The sequence below is a fragment of the Thunnus maccoyii genome, chromosome 23 (assembly GCF_910596095.1).
Source record: "Thunnus maccoyii chromosome 23, fThuMac1.1, whole genome shotgun sequence".
Classification (NCBI taxonomy): Eukaryota; Metazoa; Chordata; class Actinopteri; order Scombriformes; family Scombridae; genus Thunnus; species Thunnus maccoyii.
The window spans coordinates 14,189,546-14,210,594 of NC_056555.1; the positions used below are offsets into that span (position 1 = coordinate 14,189,546).

Sequence of the window (21,049 nt, forward strand, 5' to 3'; positions counted from 1 at the left end):
TTATAAGTTGTTGTTGGCATTAAACTAAAATGTTGAAAATGTTTGACCTGAGGATGAGAACTGAGCAGCATAAAGGGCAACACACACCAGTGGTGTATGATGCATGTCAAAACACACAAGACGTGTGTCACTGCGGTTTGACACGCTTCAGCTCATCAAGGTGTGCCACTGTCCCTTTTCTCCTGCATAGACATGTATTAACTTTTCAGAACAATGGCAGTTTTATATTTGCTACATAGATCAGCACATCCCAGCTACTGTACCTTGATTACTTCTTCTATCTCATGACAAGGTTTGTGTGTACTGTGGGCATGTGAAATGATGCAATGAGGTTGATGTGTGTTGCTCTTAAGATATGAAATGTTATTATGCCTTGATGAAACAAGAGGTTCACTTACTTTTTTGTACTCTATTTTTCATTTGTGTTTATTAAATAACTTTAAAAAAGGTTAAATTCTATTTACTTAATGATTATGTCCAGTGGAAAACATTATTGGTCTCAGGCAGAACATTTGCAATGCCAATAAAATAATTTAGTATCACAAAAAAAAGAGAAATTTGTAAAAACAGTACTTAACACTAACAGTATGCAAGGATGTTGCGCAGGTGCATCATAAACAGTGAAACAGTCTCTATGATTTGGTTACTATGACTCGTGTCCTTTTTCTCACATGCAGTGGCACCCCCTTACAGCCGTGTGATTGGTTATTTCCTGTTTCAATGCTCTTTGCTCAGAGAGAGAAAAAGAATAGGATGTAATATAGGAAATGAGGATGTACATTCTTTGTAATTGCTTTTTTAAGTGGGACTGTCCTAGGTCTAGCTCATTTATAGAGAGAGCCTGGGTCTCAGGTCATTAATCCCGGCAAATAATGTGGATGAATTCATTAAGGTCTGATGATTGTTGACAGCACGTGTGGGTTGAGAATAGACAGAGATAAGGAAAGGTCTTGGTAATTGGAGTTCTTTAGACACCTAGGCCTCACCTATAGTTGGAGGAAATAGGATATGAAATTATCTACAGCTGACACACAAATGCTGCTTCACACACACCCACAGTACACTAATGTGCAAATTCAAAAAGATGTACTGTATATCCACACACACAAATATCAATTGAGCTTGAGGAAATTACATGTTATGAGTGCAACAGCCGCAAAAATCAGCTCGTTTATGATAATATAAAAAATCCAATTTGCCACCGTTCCTCATGAGAAGTGATAAGCAGCATGTGTATGTGTGTGTATGTACATCTTCACCTTTGATGGAAAGGTAACAGCTGGGCACAATCCAAGGCCCAAGAACTTGGCTCTTTATTCCAAAATCACACAGCCGAGTCCTTGTTCATCAAAACTGAGGGGTGTAGACTCTCTTCCCCGACACAGCAGGAAAGCGTGACTGATTGAAGTTCATTTCCCCTCGCAGAGCTTTGCATTGCAGCAGAATGGCGAAACACGCGAAGACGGTCGAGTAGGCAGACGTGGATGGGCTGATAAGTAGCAACTCAACCCCCACCCTTCACCACTGGATGAGGTAAGGTCCACAAAGACCGTAGAATTGTAATTATGCTGTACTGTATACTCGTGTGGAGACGAGTGGTCAACCGTGGCATGCATGTGTGTGTTTCTTTGAGTGTGTGTGTGTGTGTGTATGTGAGCAGAACTGGTGAAAACATAGACATCAGATCCTGGCCTCACATCAGGTCGAGATGATGACATTTTGAGATAATGATCTCTGCTGGATACTAGTACAGACACACATACAGGGATGAGCAGTTTTACAACTTTCATCATTACTGTGACACATTACTCCATTTAGATGAGTTAATTAAGCCTTAATTACAAAGTCAGCCAACCACCATAACCATGAATGTCTCACCAAATATAATATTTTCATTATTGCAGCAGTATATCAATAGAGGGTATGATTTAGATTGAATGCTGTCCTGTGGTTTTAAAATTATATTTTCTGGGATGATATTACAAATGTTCTCTTGGTTTCACCATGACTGAATTTTTCAATTTTTCAATTTTCTTTTCTTTTCTTTTCCTGTTTATATACAGTGGGGTCTAAAAGTCTTAGATCACTAGTCAAGATATATCTATTTTGTATTAGTTTTGAATGTAATACTGTTTTTTGTCATTACAAATGATAATATCAGCTTAACAATTTGAGTGAAAAATCGAATCTTTGAAAAATGTACATGAATTTCAGAATATTTTAGTATTTGTTATGTTCCTCTTTTTGCTTTAATGACAGCATGCACTCAAGCTGGTCTCCTTAAGTTTGTGCAAAACCTGATGACCCATGTTATCCCAGCATGATTTGACATTGTTCCAATGTTTTTGTGACATCAAAGAATGCTTGGCTTGTCAGTCTTCAAGTGTCTCCATAAATATTCAGTGGGGTTGAGGTCAGATGACTGTGGAGGAAAGTCCATGACAATCAGGACTCCTTGGTCTTCTTTTGTCTTCAAGTAGTTTTTTCAAAGCTTTTAGGTGTGTTTGGGGTCATTATCCTGCTGCAGTATCAATCCTCTGAAGAATGGAGTGATACTTCTCCTTGCTCAGGGTGTAGTCAATTTGCTGCAGAGTAGGCAAAACACCCCAGACTTGAATATTTCCACCACCATGTTTCACTGTCAGTTTGATACACTGCGGTATCATTCTCTCCCCTGTTCGTCTCCTTAAATACACCCTTCTTTTACTGCCATACATACTCGAACTTGGATTCATCAGTAAATAGGACTTTTTTTCCAGTCATCCACTATGAAATGCCTACTCCAAGTGTTTGGTCTTGTTTCCCCTCCTGAGACCACTACAAGACAGCCTTCTTTTGACAGTATTTTTGCTGATTGGAGTCTTGTGTTCTTTATTTAGCAAATTAAGTATCTGTGATGAAGTTGCTTTTCTATCTCTCAGGGAACTTTATGTATTGATCTTCTGATGGTATGGTCACTTTTGGTCTGCCTGATTGTGCTTTGGATACAACTGATCCAGTTTCTGCCAAGCGTTTTAGACTTCCATGTACTGCCCCCTTAGAAACCTTTACTTTAGCCATGATTTGACACTGAGAAAGCCCCTCTTTGCTTAGAATAACCATCTGACTTGTGACACTTTCACTTAGTTGTGATGCCATGTTTCCCACGATCACAGTGTTACTTAGTAAGCAATGATCTGCTTGAAACTTGAGGCACAGCCATATTTATAACAAGTGAACACTGGCTGCAAGTTGAGTTTATTGAATGAGCCTCTGAGTGGATCAAATCCACCTGAGTGTCATCTGAACACATGCTTCAATGGAAGAGATACAACTCAAGGAAATCTGACCTTGTGTACAAAGGAGTTAAGTTGGTCAATGCCACAAATTTGCTTAAATCTGATTGCTGACCTAGAAATACTGCAGAAACCTAAATATGTCTGATTATTTCCAGATTTGAGTGAAAATGTTAGAGATTTTCAATGTGGTCTCAGACTTTTGGACCCCACTGTATATGGTAATAATTTAAAATTTTGTTTGTTTTTTTTTAAATTAGACATAACACAACAATTCATCTAAAAAATATAGTTACCACAAATATAGATACCACAATGCCAGCCATACAGAATAGTCAGATCTTCTGTTTTTTGGCATATCTTCTTACCATTTTTAATATGTCTGAGTGTTCCTGTGGGGAAGCATGTGCTCATCTGAGGTAATCATTGCAGTGATTGCATGGATATGGAATCTGTTGCTTGTAGCAAGCTCCTTCTACACTTGATACCATGCCAGTTTCATGCTGCTCTGCACTAATCAACTCACTTCGTTGGCATTTATTCTAACAAAAGTTTGTGCCATAGGTGAATTGTAAGTTGCCATTTTAGAATGAAAAGTAACTGGAAAAAAACACATGCAGGCTGAAAAGTTAAGCCAATTATCCTGTCGTAAACATCTGCATTTCTAAGTTGAGCTTCAATATTCATGATGCAGTAACATATATCCCACAATAGTGGGAAGGAGACAAATGAGACAATCTTAGTGATAACTGGTGCAGTGTAGCTGCATGTACTGCTGTCTATCACAGTATCTTTGTTGATACCAAAACTCTGTAGTGTTAGAATCAGAATCATTCAATTTATGCATGTTGTTAACCACCACAAATTACCAATATTGTTTTTATATTTTTCTCAAAGTTGAGTTGTGTCAAATTGTTCTATAGCTGGGAGCAAGGAGGCATTTTTGGGAACCCAGTAAATGTATTTTGTAAAACACAAGATACTGAAAACAGTATTTTTTAACAAACTTTTTGCTGAAGAAACCAGAGAATCACCTTTTGGTCTTATACCTTCATCAGGTGAAATGAGTAATTGTTACCAGCAGTTTTTACTGGCATCATTATTAAATAAGTACAGTCAGATGAGTATATTTCTTTTGCCAGACTCTCACACTACACAACAAGACATGGGGAAAAAAACAATGACATATGGCACTCTTATCTACAAGACAACCATTAACATTTTCCATTTTCCCGTGTTGCTTTAATTTCCTTTAAAATGCTATTCTGCATTTCTTAGTGTGCATAATGGCAGCCTGAAATGATTCTTTTTGTCTATCAATAGAATTGCAAATATGCACATCACCATAAAACAGTACATTGCCTCCATGCCCCCAAGGCCAGATAGCAATGAAATTGATTGATAATCAACGAATAGGATCACAGCAAATATGATCTCTGGAAATTAACGAGGCTATTGTATCAACACATTTTCTTTTCATTAGAGTCCAGAACACCCTCTATACTAATGAATTGCCAAGAGTAAAGAGGGCTTTTTAGGTGGCAGACCTTGGTTGGTTGTTAATCATATAAATGGCACAGTACCAATTAAATCCCACAGTGCCAGGCGTTAAGGCTTTTAACTGGCCCCAGATTACCCTAGACCACTCCACTAAGAACCTTTAATTACCATCCTTACCAGGAGAAGATTGAATCAATGAATACATCAATGTTTGGATAAATTCATAGAAAGTCAATTCATGATTGACTTTTAGGGAGAGTTATTTCTTGACAGAATGTGTTTGAGATTGTATTTATGAGGGAGTGACAATATTAAAGGCATACTATGCAGGATTTGTTGGTTGCTGTTTGTAAACACAGCATTAAAAATCGGCCCCTTCTTCCTGGCTCAATGACACCAGAGCGAGCTTAGAGCATGAGAGAGAGAGAGAGCAGCAGTGATCAAGCGAGCTAGAGGGTCAATGAAGAGTGTCTACTGTGTCTTCTCTGCTCTGTGTGTGTGGAGCTCAGTGCCACCCTCAGTCAAACAGACAGACACAGACCTAGAGCAGAGGAAAGAGATGGCGACAGTAATGTAACCTGGTCGCAATGCTATGAGTCCTGACCTCACACCCTGTGCACTGGTAATGGCTGGGGGCTACACACCCACTGCCCAAAGGTTGACGCCCAGAAACAAGCAAAATAATAAGAAAATATGAAAATACAAGCAGAGGGCAGGATCTCTGTAGATACATAGACTGCCACACACTTCTAGTAGGTCATAAGTGAAGATTGAGAGGGATTATTTTTGAATGAGTGTATGGTTTTTTTAGGAAGATCCTGCACAGTATGCCTTTTAAGTTGTGGGTGCTGCACCAATGCATTTGCACTGGACACAGAGAAGAAAAGAAAAAAACTCAGCAAAAGTCAAGGTCAAGAGTGGCTTTTTGGAGTTCTCAGTGGGCTCTGTGTTGCATTAATGATTGGCATCTGCAGTTTCAGTTCAACGTAATGTGAGCAATTAGAGGATGTGTTGTGTAGAATAGATTTATAAAAAGCTCTGTGAGGCTGTTCAGCTACCGATGCTAATCGCTTTTTGTGTATATCTCATTAGACCAGACGGAACTAAAGCAAACCGCCGTTCAGAAACAATTAAATTATATGCATGCAAAGTGAAATCATTTGTCAATTATGTTATCTTGTCATTTCATCCAATAAGGTTCAGATTCTTTCTAATTGTGATTCTCTATTGGTGTGTCTGTCATAATTCTGACAACGACGTGACACAAGATGAACCTTCCCTTCTTATGGAGCAGATGATATGTCATTAATTAAAGAGAAGAAAAAGACCCTGACAAGGAAATTGAATTAATTATATGTTTAAGATCTTGGAAAGCTACAAAATGTGGTAAATTTCTCTTGAGACTGAAGATATGGCTAGCTGTCATAAGAGAGAAATTTAATTCAGCTTTAGGAGCTGCTATAAAACCACATGATATATTTTCATGAAATGGCATGGGAGATCACAAGGGACCATATAACAAATCGAAGAATATGGCGCTGAAATAAGTGTTTTTGGTAGAAAATTTTTGTTGGATGAAATCTTTTCATTGTGAGGAAGTATGGCTGGCTTTTCCCTGGACACACACTCTGATTTGACCTTGCACAATTTATTTTAATTGGATTTCAAGACCTGATAAAACCTACTTTTGGCATATGACAAGACATGTTGGGGGGATTTTGGCATAGCTGCAATATTCTCTGTTCTCTCTGCGTTCTGCATCAGGGACATCATTGTGAGAGGTAGCAGCCCACAAAAAAGAGCACCCTAACCCTATTGCAGTCATCAGCAACCATGAGCTCCAAGATGTCTAACCCAACATGATGAAATAAGATTAAACAGAATGGGCAAGAATATTTTTAAATAAATTATAAAAGCACTGAAAATGTCCCCAAATCTTAATACACATTACAAGGTTTCAACAAAAACTGTTGCAAATGACCACTGACCTCAGAACCAAACACAAGTATAGCCTCCATGCAGTGTGCTTTATGCTAATTAACTGAATTATGAGACCCAATGAAGAACAAAATCATCATACAGCAATATAGTTTCAGGCATACATGGAGACCAATCATAACTGCTGATTAAATCACCTACATCATGTTCTAGACCAAAAAATGCAGACTTTCTTAGCTGTCAGCAGCAGGGACAACAATATACTAGTACTTTTATAAAAATAACTATAAATTAATTATAATAACTGTAATTTGATCAGCCTAGAAGGTGACTTTAGCTCAAGAAAGCAAAAGAGCAGCGGCTTGAGCCACTGTAGCGACAACACTGCATGTCACTTTTCTGCTCATTGTATGAAGACTACAATTCACACCTGCACCAAGAGTTAAGTGGCATATTCTCAGTTAGACAAATCTGGCATACAAAGCTTGTTTACAAGACTGCATCTCATGAGGTAAGTTTGTTTTTCATAAGCTGTCAAAGTTCTCCTTGTTTGTCTGTTGGAGACAAACCATGTAATGCTATTAGTCAGCTTCTGCATTTCAACACTGTGAGTGTGCCTCAGAATTCTTGTCATGATGATTTTCTTTTTCCCTGAGCTCATCTTCGCAGCTCTTGCAGGAGCTTAATTTTCACTATCAGCAGAGCCACGGCCCTTTCGTGTTTGTTGTTAACCGATACACTGCTCTGTCCTGAATATGTGATTTTAAAAGAATTTGAGCAAAGTATCTGAGGAGTGATGGCATTGTTGAGCTATTAAACAGCACATTTCCTAATTGCCATCTTCAGCTCAATCAGCTGTGTGTTCCACTGCTCGGCTTGTTGTTTCTGATTCTGTCAGTAACGACAAATGCTCTTCTCACTCTGTGTCTGCCGTCTTTTCACTGCGTCATATACACACACCCACAAACACGACTGATAGCACACACATTCACACCAACACATGCATGCACAGACACACCTTACATAAACACGTACCGTAAAAGGCCAGCTGCCTATCAGATTTGAACAGCTGGAATAAACACGTAAAAAACCAGCACAGTAAGAGGTTGCAATCAAATTCTGAGCACCACCAACACAATTGAGGAAAGGATCTGATGAACAGATGGAAACTCAGGCAGCTGTCGGCGTGCTGCTTGGTATGAGCCAGACTTCAGGCTCCCCAGTTTTATAATATAGGATTAGTCACGATGGAAATTGCCATGAATGTTAAGTAGCCAGCAGTGGTGGATAAAGTATTCATATCCTTAAATGAAAGTAGCAATACCACAATGTAAAAATACTCAAGTACAAGCCCTGCATACAAAATTTTACTTCAGGAAGTGTATATTTGTAAATATACTGAACTTATTTAATCTGTTATATATTTTTTTTGCTAATTTACTGTGTAGGAAAGCATCATTGTCTAAGCTTATTACAGGTTTTGTCGTGTAAAATCAGGAGTAACTGTCATTAGTTTTCCTCTTTAATGTAATGAAGTAACATCAAATGTAAACTCTCAAAGTACAAATACTTCAAAGTTGCACTTAACATACAGTACTTGAATAAATGTACCTATATATAGTCACAGTTTGTTCTATCACTTGTAGCAAACAGCATTTACTGTAATTGTTGTGAGCCGCTATATGACACAGTAATCGGGGCACAAATCCACTAACATACACAGAATTGCACATGTAGCCACGTATGTTCACATACGCACGCATGCACACACACACACACACACACACACACACACACACACACACACACACACACACACACACACACAAGCAACCGATTGCATGATTGAATGGACACTGCCCTGTAATTACAGACTCTGACAATATGTCTGCTGCCCTCCATTCCTCAGACTCCCTCAGTGTCCCTCCATCCGTCCCCAAAGTCACTGACCCGTTGGCTTCTATGTAATGACCACTGAAAAGGATCACAGTCCCAGTTAATGACCTCTGCTGCGGGTTGAGGAAAAGGGTCTGCCTTGCTGCCTGTGTCGCTCTGTCCATCTGTCTGTCAGCAAAACTCTGGAGGTCACGGCCTATTCTGGGAGACCCAATGACAATAACAGGGTTGGCGGTTATGAATGTATACATTCATTCATCCATACATGAAGAAATACAGACACACACCAACCCAGATCTGGGCCCCATGTCCATTAGAGTGATACGGATGTTGGCCCCACTCCTCCTCACTCTTTCCTGCAATTCTACATATTGGGGGGCTGGATCACCGCCCCTGGACTCGGTGATTCACCAGGTGACAGATGGAGGGAACACATGGTGATATGGTCCACCTTTCATTACCACACACACAAACACAGGCACAAAACTGGACATAAAATGTTCATACTTAACAGCCCTTCGAGAAACATGGAAGATTTATTAATTTGATTAAGTAAAATATGCTATATTCATGACAATACAATATAACTGTGAGCATGGACGAAAAGCTTTGCACAATATGTGTAAAACAGCTGTGCAGTCATGTTGTAATTTTCTTGAGTAAAGCAGTCACACCACCAGCGTTGCTGTCCTGCCATCTGGTTAGTTTCTGAATAGTGCCAGAGGCAGACTGCTTATAGATGGGATACAGCAGTGAAAGATTGGCTGGGCATGTCCATGGGCAATGACACACAAGGCTATCTTTGGCTTAATTTAGCCTTAAGTCACCCAAAATTTATATATACTTATTTTTCCTCTTACCTGGAGTGCAGACAGTTTTTGTATGATTGACAGAAGTTTGGAGAGGTCTATTTGCCTTACCCCAATACAACAGAGCTCAGTTAGATTTGGTTTATGGTGCTCAAAGGGCCAAAAAGATATTACTATGTTTAGTAAAATGTACACGTCTATCTCTAGAAATCAAGACCCAGTTATGACTGTGGCCCATGAACAGTTTCGCTGAAATCTATTTTGTAAAGACGTGTTCAGGCTGAAGGAAGCAAGCCAGTCAAGAACAAAATGTACACTCAGTTGTCAGTTTATTAGTTACACCCAGCTGTCACTAATGCAGTCTAATACAACAGCCTTGCAGTAAATCCTACCCTCATTAAGCTTATAATGTTGAGTTTTTGTTGAAACTGTTTTAGTTGTTGATTTAACTTTAAGGTAATTTCTGAGGTGGTGTTGTGTTTGTCGTGCACTGCTGTTGAACTGTATTGTTAAATTAAGAGGTGTTTCTCTTATTTAGTCTACCCTCTATTGATATAAACTTACGAGAACAGTGAAATTGTCCTGATGAACAGATGGAACTTCAGATAAAAGATAAAAAAAAGTTGAGGATATTAAGAGTGAACCAACCCTTTTAAAATGAGCTGATTCCTCTTTTGTTTGTAGAAGGGCTTAAAGCCTCTATGCCCCAAAGGCTTCCATGTTTGGTTTTCAGATGTTTGGAAGTGTGTGTACAGCATGTTCAATATCATTAATATAAAGTACAATGGTATTTCACAATATTCCATTTTACTGAATTGAGTGGGCTCTATCCCGGAGGGATTTGAATTAGGAATGTTCTTTGGTACCCAGAAACAAGGTTACCACTTAAAGGTAGCATCTCTGAAAATGCCTGTATTGGTCCAGTGGGAACAGAATTTAGATGAGGCTAGAGAGAGCATAATCTCCTCAATTTCATTGTTTTCCCATTTCTACATTATTTCCACGAAACACATGCATCTCGAGGCCCTGCTCAGAGATTGAATGTGGCGAATGTAATTCTGTCTGTGCTCCCCTGGGCATTGCATAGGTGTTAGTGACTTGACTGACTTTAGCCTGCATGCCTAAGGCCGTGATGGGATCTATGCCACCCATGTACCTCATAATCTCTCTGGAACAACACTGTCCCCAAGCACAGAGTCTCTACCTGGCCATGGGAAAGGTTGTGTGTGTGTTTCTGTTTCTCTTCTGAATTTGCATGTGTTTGTCTGGCTGTCTGCCTGAGTTGGTCTAATTCTTTCTGGCTGGTTGTATGATTGACTTCTGTCTATCTCTCTACCTTTCCCGACCCTCTCCCTTCTATAAGAAGATTGGATTGGTCAGTGTTTACATTTGATGTCTATCACCATGGCAACAAAAGTAGTTTCTAAGCACCTCCTCACCAAATTATCTCCCTTCATCTCAGACTCCTGTCCCTAAACGTTCTCATTCAATTTTACAGTTGCAAAAACGTGCATACACACAGAAACATTCACACAGATGGTGAAAAGATTGTGGTAAATCTGATTTAAAAATTTACGCCAAGTCTGCCTGGCTTTACTTTTTTCTAAGAAATGTTTTCCAATATTGTGTGTATTAAGTTGTATGAAAACACAAGTTAGTGGCAGGATGAGTTGCTGGAAATAAACTACAGTAAGTAAAGACAGTGAATCTGAATTTAGATAGTCTGAGGTTAAACACCATTTTAAGTGAGGAATACCATATATGTACACACTATAACACAATATAATGAGCACATGGGATGTAAGCAAAAAAATGGAAGTCATGACTGTGTAAAATGAATGAAATGAAATTGTGAGGAGAAGATTACCAAATTACGGATGAATCAGCAATTTAGATTACAGCAATGAAAGGATAAAAACAATTCTTAATTTTTTTAACCAAAATGAATGAAAACCTTTTTGCATCGTATTCTTTTCAGAAATCTAGGGGAACGTTTTCCTATGTTGTTGAATGGGCTGGAATTTTGTCATTGGCTGATAAAGTCAGTGGTTGAGGTCACTGCTCTGGAGCAGGACGAGTCGGGTTGCTGGTCCTGGCTGAGATGAGTTCCTTGATATTACCTTAAGCGATCATAAAGTAATTTTTTGCACTCCTAAGATATCGAAATCACAGATAAATACTGGAAATCACCGCTCTCTTAGGTTCAGATGTACAAAACATTACTCAAATGAGTAGTTTAAACATAGGCTTTCTGAGAGTGATTGGGTTTTGGGTAACAAGGATGTTGATAAGGCTTGGACTCTTTTTAAAGAGCATTTTATAGCTGCACTTGATGCTGTTGCTCCAATGAAAGAGACTAGAATTAAACAAAGAAGTCCAAATTGGATTAACACAGAGATTTTAGATTTTATTAGACAATGAGATTTATATTTTAGGAAATCAAAATTGCCTACTGATTATGATACAATAATATAATATATACTAACTATAGAAATCAAACCAGATATAAAACAGAGATCTTAAAGTCCCAGTTTTATGTGGATGCTATTGCTGAAAATTCACACCAGCTGAAAAAAATATGGAAAATACTTAAAGAAATGGGCTCCACAGGAAAGTCCAAAACAAAATCTGGCAATATTGGACTAGTCATTGAGAATAAGTTGTGCTTTTATAAATGGAAGTTGCTAGTTAATATAATTTTTTTTTTAAACCATTGCTGTTAGTTTGGTTGATAAATTACCTTGTGGTTCAGGGAGATATGGCCTATCATTTGTGAGTTATTTTTACAAAGACAAAAATGTTCCTGATGTATTTGAGATAAGTCCTGTTTCAGTGGAAAGGGTAAGGACGTGTCTATCTGCATTATCCACAATCAAAACAACTGGCTTGGATCTTTTTCTAGCCAGATTTCTGAGGGATAGTGCTAGTGTAATTACTCATATAGTAAATTTATCTATAAGTGAGGGTAAATTCCCATGTGAACTGAAAAGGGCCAGGGTTGTTCCCCTTTTAAACAAGAAAAGTAAATCAAATTTTGGGAATACAGGCCAGTATCAAATTTAACAACCATGTCTAAGGTTTTTGAATGTGTTTGAGCTGGTTGAGGAGCATTTAGTCAGACAAAATTTGTTGTATGAGCCTCAGTCTGGCTTCAGAGCTGCATACTTTACTGAAACCTGTCTTATTCATCTGTTTGACTTTGTTAGACAAAACTTTGATGAAGGAAAGTGTGTTGGCACGATCTTGCTCAATTTGCAAAAAGCCTTTGATACAGTGAATGATACTGTACTGTTGTCAAAGCTACAGTGCATGGGTTTTAGACATACTGCTGTTAAATGGTTCACTTATTGCCTTACAGGAAGAACTCAAGTCTGTAGTGTTGAAGGGGATATATCAAAATCTCAGGATATTACATATGGAGTGCTGCAAGATACTATTCTAGGGCCTCTTTTATTTCTTATGGTTACAAATGATATGCCATTGGCTGTGAAATGCAAGCTCTTGTTGTTGTCTTGTTGATGATTCTGGTATCTGGGAATGATGTCAGTGAGATTGAAAACACTATTAGTAATGAATTAGAAAGTGTAAGAGAGTGGCTCACAGATAAGCTTTCAATAGATTTGGGTAAAACCGAGTCAGTCCTGTTCGGAACTAAGAAGAAGCTGTCAAGAACAAATACGTTGAAAGTCTCTTGTAATGGAGCTGAAATTGTATCTTAGACAAGTGTCTCATATTCAAGAATAATATTGGAACAGTCACTCTCCTGTGAATTTATTGCTGCTAAAATATTATCAAGTGTGCCAGCAAACTCAAGCTCCTGTTTCGCAGAACAAGGCCTCTCGACTTTTCTGTTAAGAAACTTCTCGTGTCATCATTGATACAGAGTCATTTCGATTATGCGTGTTCTGCTTGGTACAGTGGTTTAACATCTAATCTTAGGAACAAACTGCAAAATAATATTATTCTGTATTTATTTAATGCAATTTTTTATGGAACAGGTTATTAGATTAATAATGAAATCTGCAGTAACACTGTTACTTTAACTGTCCTTGTTTTCTGATATGGAAGTTATTTTTTATTTCTTAAATTGTGGTGATGTGTTTTTGGATCTCAGGATTGTATTGTTTAATTTTTATGTTGAATGTCTTTGTGTTTCTTTCTGTTTTCTTTGTCTTTTACCATCTTGGGACCATGTTGGAAATATGTGTTTTCACTTTAACATGCTATCCTTTGGATTTTTGTTTTTTTTAATGTGTCTGTTTAATCCATAAATAAAATCAATCAATCATTTCTGAGGCTGGTCCCCATGGGTCATTGAGGTTGAGTCTTTCCCAAATTTGGCCGGTCTCTCAAATTGCCATCACACTGATCAAACTGCTGTTGTTGATGCAAGTGAGTTTTTTCCTGGATTTGTGTATATTTTTTTTGAACTTTCTAAATAAGTTGCCTCCACCAATATTTCATTAATACAGAGGCATCTGTGCATATTGCAAAAATTAAGAAGTAGTAACTAGAAACACACAGTGGGTGTGTTTCGAGGAAGGTAAAAAAAACACACTTCAAACATCATGAAATTGCTTGTTTCCTCTGAGCAAACCCAAAGATCCAACTTTCCCCTCCCAATACGACCACAGTATTGCTCTTTTTTCCCTAAATACCTCACTGCCATTGGAATAGGGCCAGGGATTGTTGTGGTGCTACAAACTGAGTTTGCAGCAAACTGTGACTGAATGAAATGAAATGAAAGCACCAGATTTTATAACGACTCTGACAAACAACCTGGATTGGTCGCACCATGGCCAATATCGGATCCATTTAATCAGGTTGGTGTCAATGCCAGTGCCGATCCGGTGTATCAAATCAGTGCAATGCTTTTTTTAACACATTCTATTTTTATATTTATTGATTTTTAAATTAACAAACACATTCACATCACTTCACATCAAAAACTACAACAACAGTAAGACATACAAACAGAAAAATGCCACCCCAAACCAACAACAGACACTGCAATATATAAAAATTAAAAAAAAAAAAATATATATATATATATTTATATATACATAAATAGTACAGGAATATGATAGGAAATAAAAAATTAAATGGCACATACAGATGACGCAATCAGCCATTGCCTTCCAGGGATGAGCAAGCAAATCAGAGTCTTTGTAGGAAAGAATGCAGAGTTTCCAGAGTCTCCAGAAGTTGTTATATTTTCAATTTATGATTGAGATCATGGGTCAGTTTCTTGAGTGGGAGAAGAGCTGATATCTGTGATATCCACATGTCTACCATAGGGACATGTGGGGCAGACCACTGCAGAAAATACATTTTTTAGCTAGATATAAAAGAATTGTTCAGAGAGATTTATTGTCTGTGTCAAAGATTTTCCGAAATAAGATTTAACAGATAAAACGAGGAAGACAGTGTAAACTGTTTACCAGTAACATCTTGAATCACAGAATGAACCTCATTCTAAAATTTCTAGATGTGATCACATGACCAAAACAGTTGGATAGATGTACCTTTATGTGTTTTACATTCATAGCAGAGGTTTGAGCTGTTGCGGGGGTATATAATAGATCCTATGGGAAAATGTAAAATTTTGCTCATGTATAGAAATTGAAGTACATTTCGGAAAGATCCCATAGCAAATCTTGATCCAATCTTCAGAACTAAATGTTACCCCAGATCACGCTCCCACAACAGCTTCAGAGAATCATTAGCTGAAGAATCAGAGAACAGTAATAAAGCATAAATCTCTGAGATTTTTAGTGCAACTTTTTAAATATAAGACAAGAAAAGCATTGTCTTTAACAATTAATCAATCAAAAATGTTGCTAATTTTCTGTCGATTACTAATTAATTGACCGATGGTTTCAGCTGTATTTGAGTTCATAGCCCATTTATTAATAACTCTAGATACTTTGTTCCTGTGGTTGTAACAAGTTTACCCTTAATATTTTTATTGCTTAATTTTGAGTGGACCCTTGTGTTCCCTACATTCTAAAAAATGCGAACAGTGTTGTTCTTTTCCTCTTGCTAAGGCTTACACAATCTCAATTACTCCAAAGGGAGGACGTACAAGGTTTTATCTGGTGTCTGACTGAACTTTTGTGTCTACTTTATGAACTGTGAAATTTTCTGTTGTTGTGGAGGTGAATGTGAAATAGCAAGGTCAGGTGGAAGATGAATCATTAAGGTGGAGGATAGCAGAGAGGCTCACCAGGCAATTATAACAAGATTAGGAGGAGATTTGAGAGATATTGTACTTGGATGCTCATGCACACAGGCAGGCCAATCTCACCCTCTCTTACTCATTCTCCCACACACAAACACAAAGCCATATAATTTACTTTGGCATATAGAAAGACAACTGGCTGGTTGTCTTTACAGATGTGCAGAGACACAGAAGCCAACCAGCCAGTCACAAATACAGACGTTTTGACAGTCATGACAGGTGAAGAAATGTCTGTACTCCTACTCTGTGTGCTGTGTCCTGCTCACAACAAGAATGTGTGTATTATAGCCTGTTTGATATTTTCCTCCGCCTCCCCCTTGGTCTCAGACTGGGCTGTTCTGAGGATCATTGCTGTGGGAAAACTTGGGGGAAACTGGCTGAGATTAGAATAACTTTTATGGCAAAAAAAACAAAATCATCACAGCAATGGGAGTGCACAGAGAGGTGGAAGCAAGCAGAGGGAAAAAGACCAGCAGGATAAAGTGCTGTTATTTAGTCTCTTGAGGCAAGTCTAAGTCAATCAGGACAAGATCAAATCAGGTCTGAAGTCTTGTCAAAGCAAACCTCAAAAGTTCAGCCTCCAGTACTTGTCCAAGTCACAGTCATAAGATTTCAGTTTGCAAGGTAGTTGCGAAAGTTTTTTATTGTCCCAAATCTTTAGGGTCTAAATTTCAGACTTAAATGTTTTTTCTTTTGCTCTTAAGTGTCAGTTCGGGTCAAGCCTTTAGAGAGAGTCTCACTGTAGTAAAGTCAAATCCTCATTTTTGTGAAGTCTGACTAAAGTTGAAAAGACTCAAATCTACTGGTCTGACAAGTATAACAGGGATGCATCGATACCAAGTTTAAAAATCTGTATATTAAAATCTGTATAACTGTGTGTGTGTGTGTAACTGAATGAATGTGACTGATGGCAGAAACAATGAATTTTATAATGATATTGATGCCAAATCTATATTTCTAATGTGAATCAGTCCTGTGTAGCTGATACAGGATCTGCATAGTAAGGTTAATATTGGTGCGTCCCTATACTACAGATTATTAAACTGCTGATAAATCAGATTATGGCTACTTTTGCATTTCGGAGACCTGTCATGATACAAGCTATATTAATAATTAATAGACTGTAAAACAGCAAGCATAACTCTTCTAAGAGGAAATGAAACATAATTTATTCAGCAATTGTACCCTGTAAGTGTTTAGATGATCTGTGTTTATCTGCAATAGCAGACAAAACAAAAATGCTCAGAGATCCAAGAGTCACATTTTGACCTTTTCACCTAGAGTCCATTTGTCAGTGCCCATCAATTCCACAGCCCATTGCTGAAGAATAGTGTGCACACACTGCCAACATTTGCATTGAGAAATGGCTACATTAGCTCATATCTGCAACCTCACCACCCATTAGTCAATTAAAGGGTTAATGACATGTCACAGAAGAAGGTTCAGTCTTGGTTGGCACACGCTACTCCCAGCCGACCAACCTTTAATCTAACCCACTTAAATATGTATGAGCCCTCCCAGTGGGGCTTTAATGGACCTTAGTTTCTCCCCCCATCTAAACCTACACCCCCATTCCCGTCTGACAAATGAGAAAGTGCACCTTGAGTTACCAAGACAACACTTTGCTCAAGGTTCTGTGAAATAGACCATTTAGGGAGATACTTGTCAAAAATGTGTCTGAGCTGCTGTCAGCATGCCTCCCCTGACCTCATATTCATAATGATGGTAGGGTGTTGGATCCTGTGATGCCAGTATGTAAATATCACACACGCTGCTGCTATTGAAATTGATAGCCACTATAATGAGAAACTTTGTCTTACTTTGTATTACCTGACGGGTGCAATTTGGCCTCCCTGTGCGTACACTGGCAGTCTAGCTACATGCCCACCACACTCATAAATAGATTGCTGGTATTACCGATAAACATGGTATGTGCATTTGACTCTGACTGATATGGGATCTTTGACACCCATATTGGTATTCAATGGTTTTTTTTTTTATAACAATGCTGATATCCCCGTTTTGAACACAAAAACTAAAAGTGACTTTGTGACCAAGAATCAGGTTTGTTTGAGAGCTCAAACAACAAACAATGATGACAATAGGTTATGTCTCCCAAAGGACTTGCAAGACTGTCATCTGCTCCTGTTAAAATTTACAATAACAGTAAATATGACAGTAAATTTTGAACATTAAAATTGGAGTTTTAGTTGTAAATAATATTGTACCAAGGCTATATCACTCCATCATTCATACCTCACTACTCCTTATATAATAGACACTCAATAGTGAGCACTACATTGACATTTTGGACATTAACCAATCCATCATCATTTTGCGTCATTACTGACAACTGCACAGTCGTACAATGGTAATTTTCACATCTATAATTGCATTGTTAGCAGAAAGTAGTGTACATGCCACAGATATTACAAATCTTTTAGATGCACAATATAGAATTTGGACACAAAAAAAAATGGTGGACGGTAAATATAGTGCACTATATTGTAAATAGGGAGTGATTTTGGCTTTATGAACACTATCGCTGCATTTCTTGTTCAGTACTATTTTCACAATTTCATAATTGCTACACATAAACACTATGAAGGCCTCCACCTTGTCGTTTACCTTTAAATGTGTTTAGTTTGCTGCATAGCTGCACACCTACATGCATAGTGAGGGCAGATGATTGAAAATAAGGGTAAAATACATAAGTCCAGCCATCTAAAACTTATACTATGTACTTTAATTTGTACAAATATACACTATTTGTCAGAAGCCAATATGAGCTAATAATATGGCAACAGAACAACATACAGTGTAGTGGCCAGGTGCTAATGTGAGTCATCAGTGAGTCATCATGTTTTCAAAGTGAAGATAGTCAAATCAGACATTTGTCTAGGCTTTAAAAGTGAAATCCCAGCTTTTTCTCTGACTTAAGGTAGGAGGTTATTATTTTAAATGCATGTGAGCACATTTCTTGCACTTTAGTTGGATATATATGGTCTGTAATGATATACATTTACAGTAAACACCTCTTTCTTGAATCCCTCTACCCCTCCCTTCCTTAGTCCTGAAGCCCTCCTTCTACTACTTCCTCTAATGTCCCTAATGACCTGTGAGCATATTGCTGTCCAAAGGCATTTCTCTTACTATTTGCGATCAATCAAGAACATATGGATATCCGAAGAATGACAGATGCACAGCCATTCAGTTATTGTAAACACGCCAATAATATCAATGATGAGAGGCTAAACAGCAGAGGTCATTTCTAGTCGCTCTAAACATATCAATAATGTTTATTTAAGAGACTGAACTGGGCAGTATAGAGCCCAGTGTCCCTCCACAGATCCATTTAAATGCATAGATGGAATCGATATGCAAGTGGCTTATGTAATTTGAGTATGAAGTGAGTGGTTTGCCCTTGCTTTTTCAATTTTCACACTGGCCTCACACAGATCCCCGCTAGAATTATAATGGCAAAAGTGGGATAGTAACTGTGCTACAGTGGAGGGGACAAGTCTCATTGCACTTGGGAAACAAGGTCATCCACTAACCTTCTGTCTTCAGCCACAAAGCAAATACTCAAAGGGAAAGACCGCCATTACCAGCTCCCCGAAGGGGATATCAGGTCAACTCCCAGTGGGCAAACATGCAAACACACACACATACAAGCAGCCCACAGACAGATGAGTTGGAGCTTTCTTTCTCTGACACAGTCACAGGCATGTCCACACTCCCCTCAATCCCTCTGACCTCACCTCAATTAGCAGGAGACATCTTTGTTTGGGTTGCTGTGCCTAATTAGCATGGTTCACCACAGAGCAAGTGTTCGGTTAAACTCATTTATCAAAGTGGCCTGGTACAATGCTTCATGTCACACTATTAGGATGGCAATCTCTCTCATCATCTCTCCAGCTCATTTCATGAAGCCATTTGACAGTTCTGAGCAAGGGAGGGAGGGGATAGCAGCATGTAAAACAGAATGCTAAAGAGGATACATGTGGATATTGAGTGAAACAGACAAATCATGTTAGTAGGAGATAAGAAGAAGAGAGCAATAAGATGATGGAAATGCATGAAAACATTTTAGAAAGTGGTGGATGGAAGAAGAGAGAGTCTGTGAAAGACAAATAAGAGGGGACAAGGAAGGGAAAGACGGAAAAATCCTCGAGGGTATTTATATTGAAGCCAGTTTGAGTCGGTACGGACAGATATGTGTTAGGACAACGTTGGCAGCCTGAATCTCTCCCTATCACACCTTCCCCTTGAGAACGCAGCTTAATGGGTCTTAATGGGTCTTTGTATACATACACTGCCTATAGAGGCCACTGTAGCCTTCAACATGCATCAAATATTCAAAGCATCCTCTGTTCTCAAGACACACACACACGCACACACACACACACACACAGACGTACGCACAGACACCCTTATGCACATTTTCTCACAGCCTCTAAGCCATAAATGTCAATATAGAAGGCAATGCTGGCACATCTCCCTCTCTCCCTCTCTGTCGCCGTCTGTCTCTGTTTTGCTCCCTCCTTTTAGTAAAAGGGAATTGTTTATCTAAATTGCTAGAGGATATTGTGAATCATTTTTCAAATCGTTATCATTTGTTATTTTTCACATGGTGTGCAAATTGATGCATGGGTTAGTGACGGGATTTGGAGGGTAGGGATGAAGGGAGACGACCATCATATCATCAATCACCGCAAAGTAGCCCGCAATGACAAGTAGAAGGTCTCTGACATTTTTGACTGACTTGATTGATGTGTTTTTGAAGTGTGGGGGGAGACGGTGTCAAACTTCCTTTCTGGCATAGAGCGGATAGATCACACGTCACATCACGTCGCTCAGCTGGGATCAGCGATATTCTTTTAAACAGAGTTCGGATCTACTTCAGCACCCAAGTGTTTACCAATTAAAGAAAGGGCATGCTCTGAATGAATTGTGAACGGTTCTACTGAACATTTAGAGTCCGATTGGCGCAACAACTGAAAATGTTGACTTTTGCACGGGGGCTATACCTGTATGTAATGACTATGTAATGATCTGTGCTTCAGCCATTACTGTTGTATACTGCATGAGCGATTAGAGATCTGGTGGCAGATCTGGCCTCTAAATTGTGGGATTAACTCTCAATATGTCTCTTTCAAGTTATTTAATGTTATTGAGGGTCAGCACTTCCTTTCAGCGTGCTGTTGCGACAGAGAGTGAAAAAGGAACCTGTTGTTGCAAGTGAATAGTGTGAGCTTTTGCAGTCGAACCATAATGTAAGGTTTTCTCTCAGTAATGTGTTGCACTCTACTGTAGCACAGAGACTCTATTGTGTCACAGAAGTGACTTTCAATCCTTTCAGCCACTATGCACCATTAGTATCTACACTA

The 21,049-nt window shown here is 38.5% G+C and overlaps 1 long non-coding RNA gene across 3 annotated transcripts in view; it reads left to right on the forward strand.

Moving 5' to 3' along the window:
• Window positions 1-21,049, forward strand: part of LOC121890999 — a 92,767-nt gene that overhangs the window by 50,896 nt on the left and 20,822 nt on the right. For all 3 annotated transcript variants that reach the window (XR_006094004.1, XR_006094007.1, XR_006094005.1), the window contains exon 4: window positions 1,426-1,533. This is a non-coding gene — a long non-coding RNA (uncharacterized LOC121890999). The remainder of the gene's footprint in view (window positions 1-1,425; window positions 1,534-21,049) is intronic.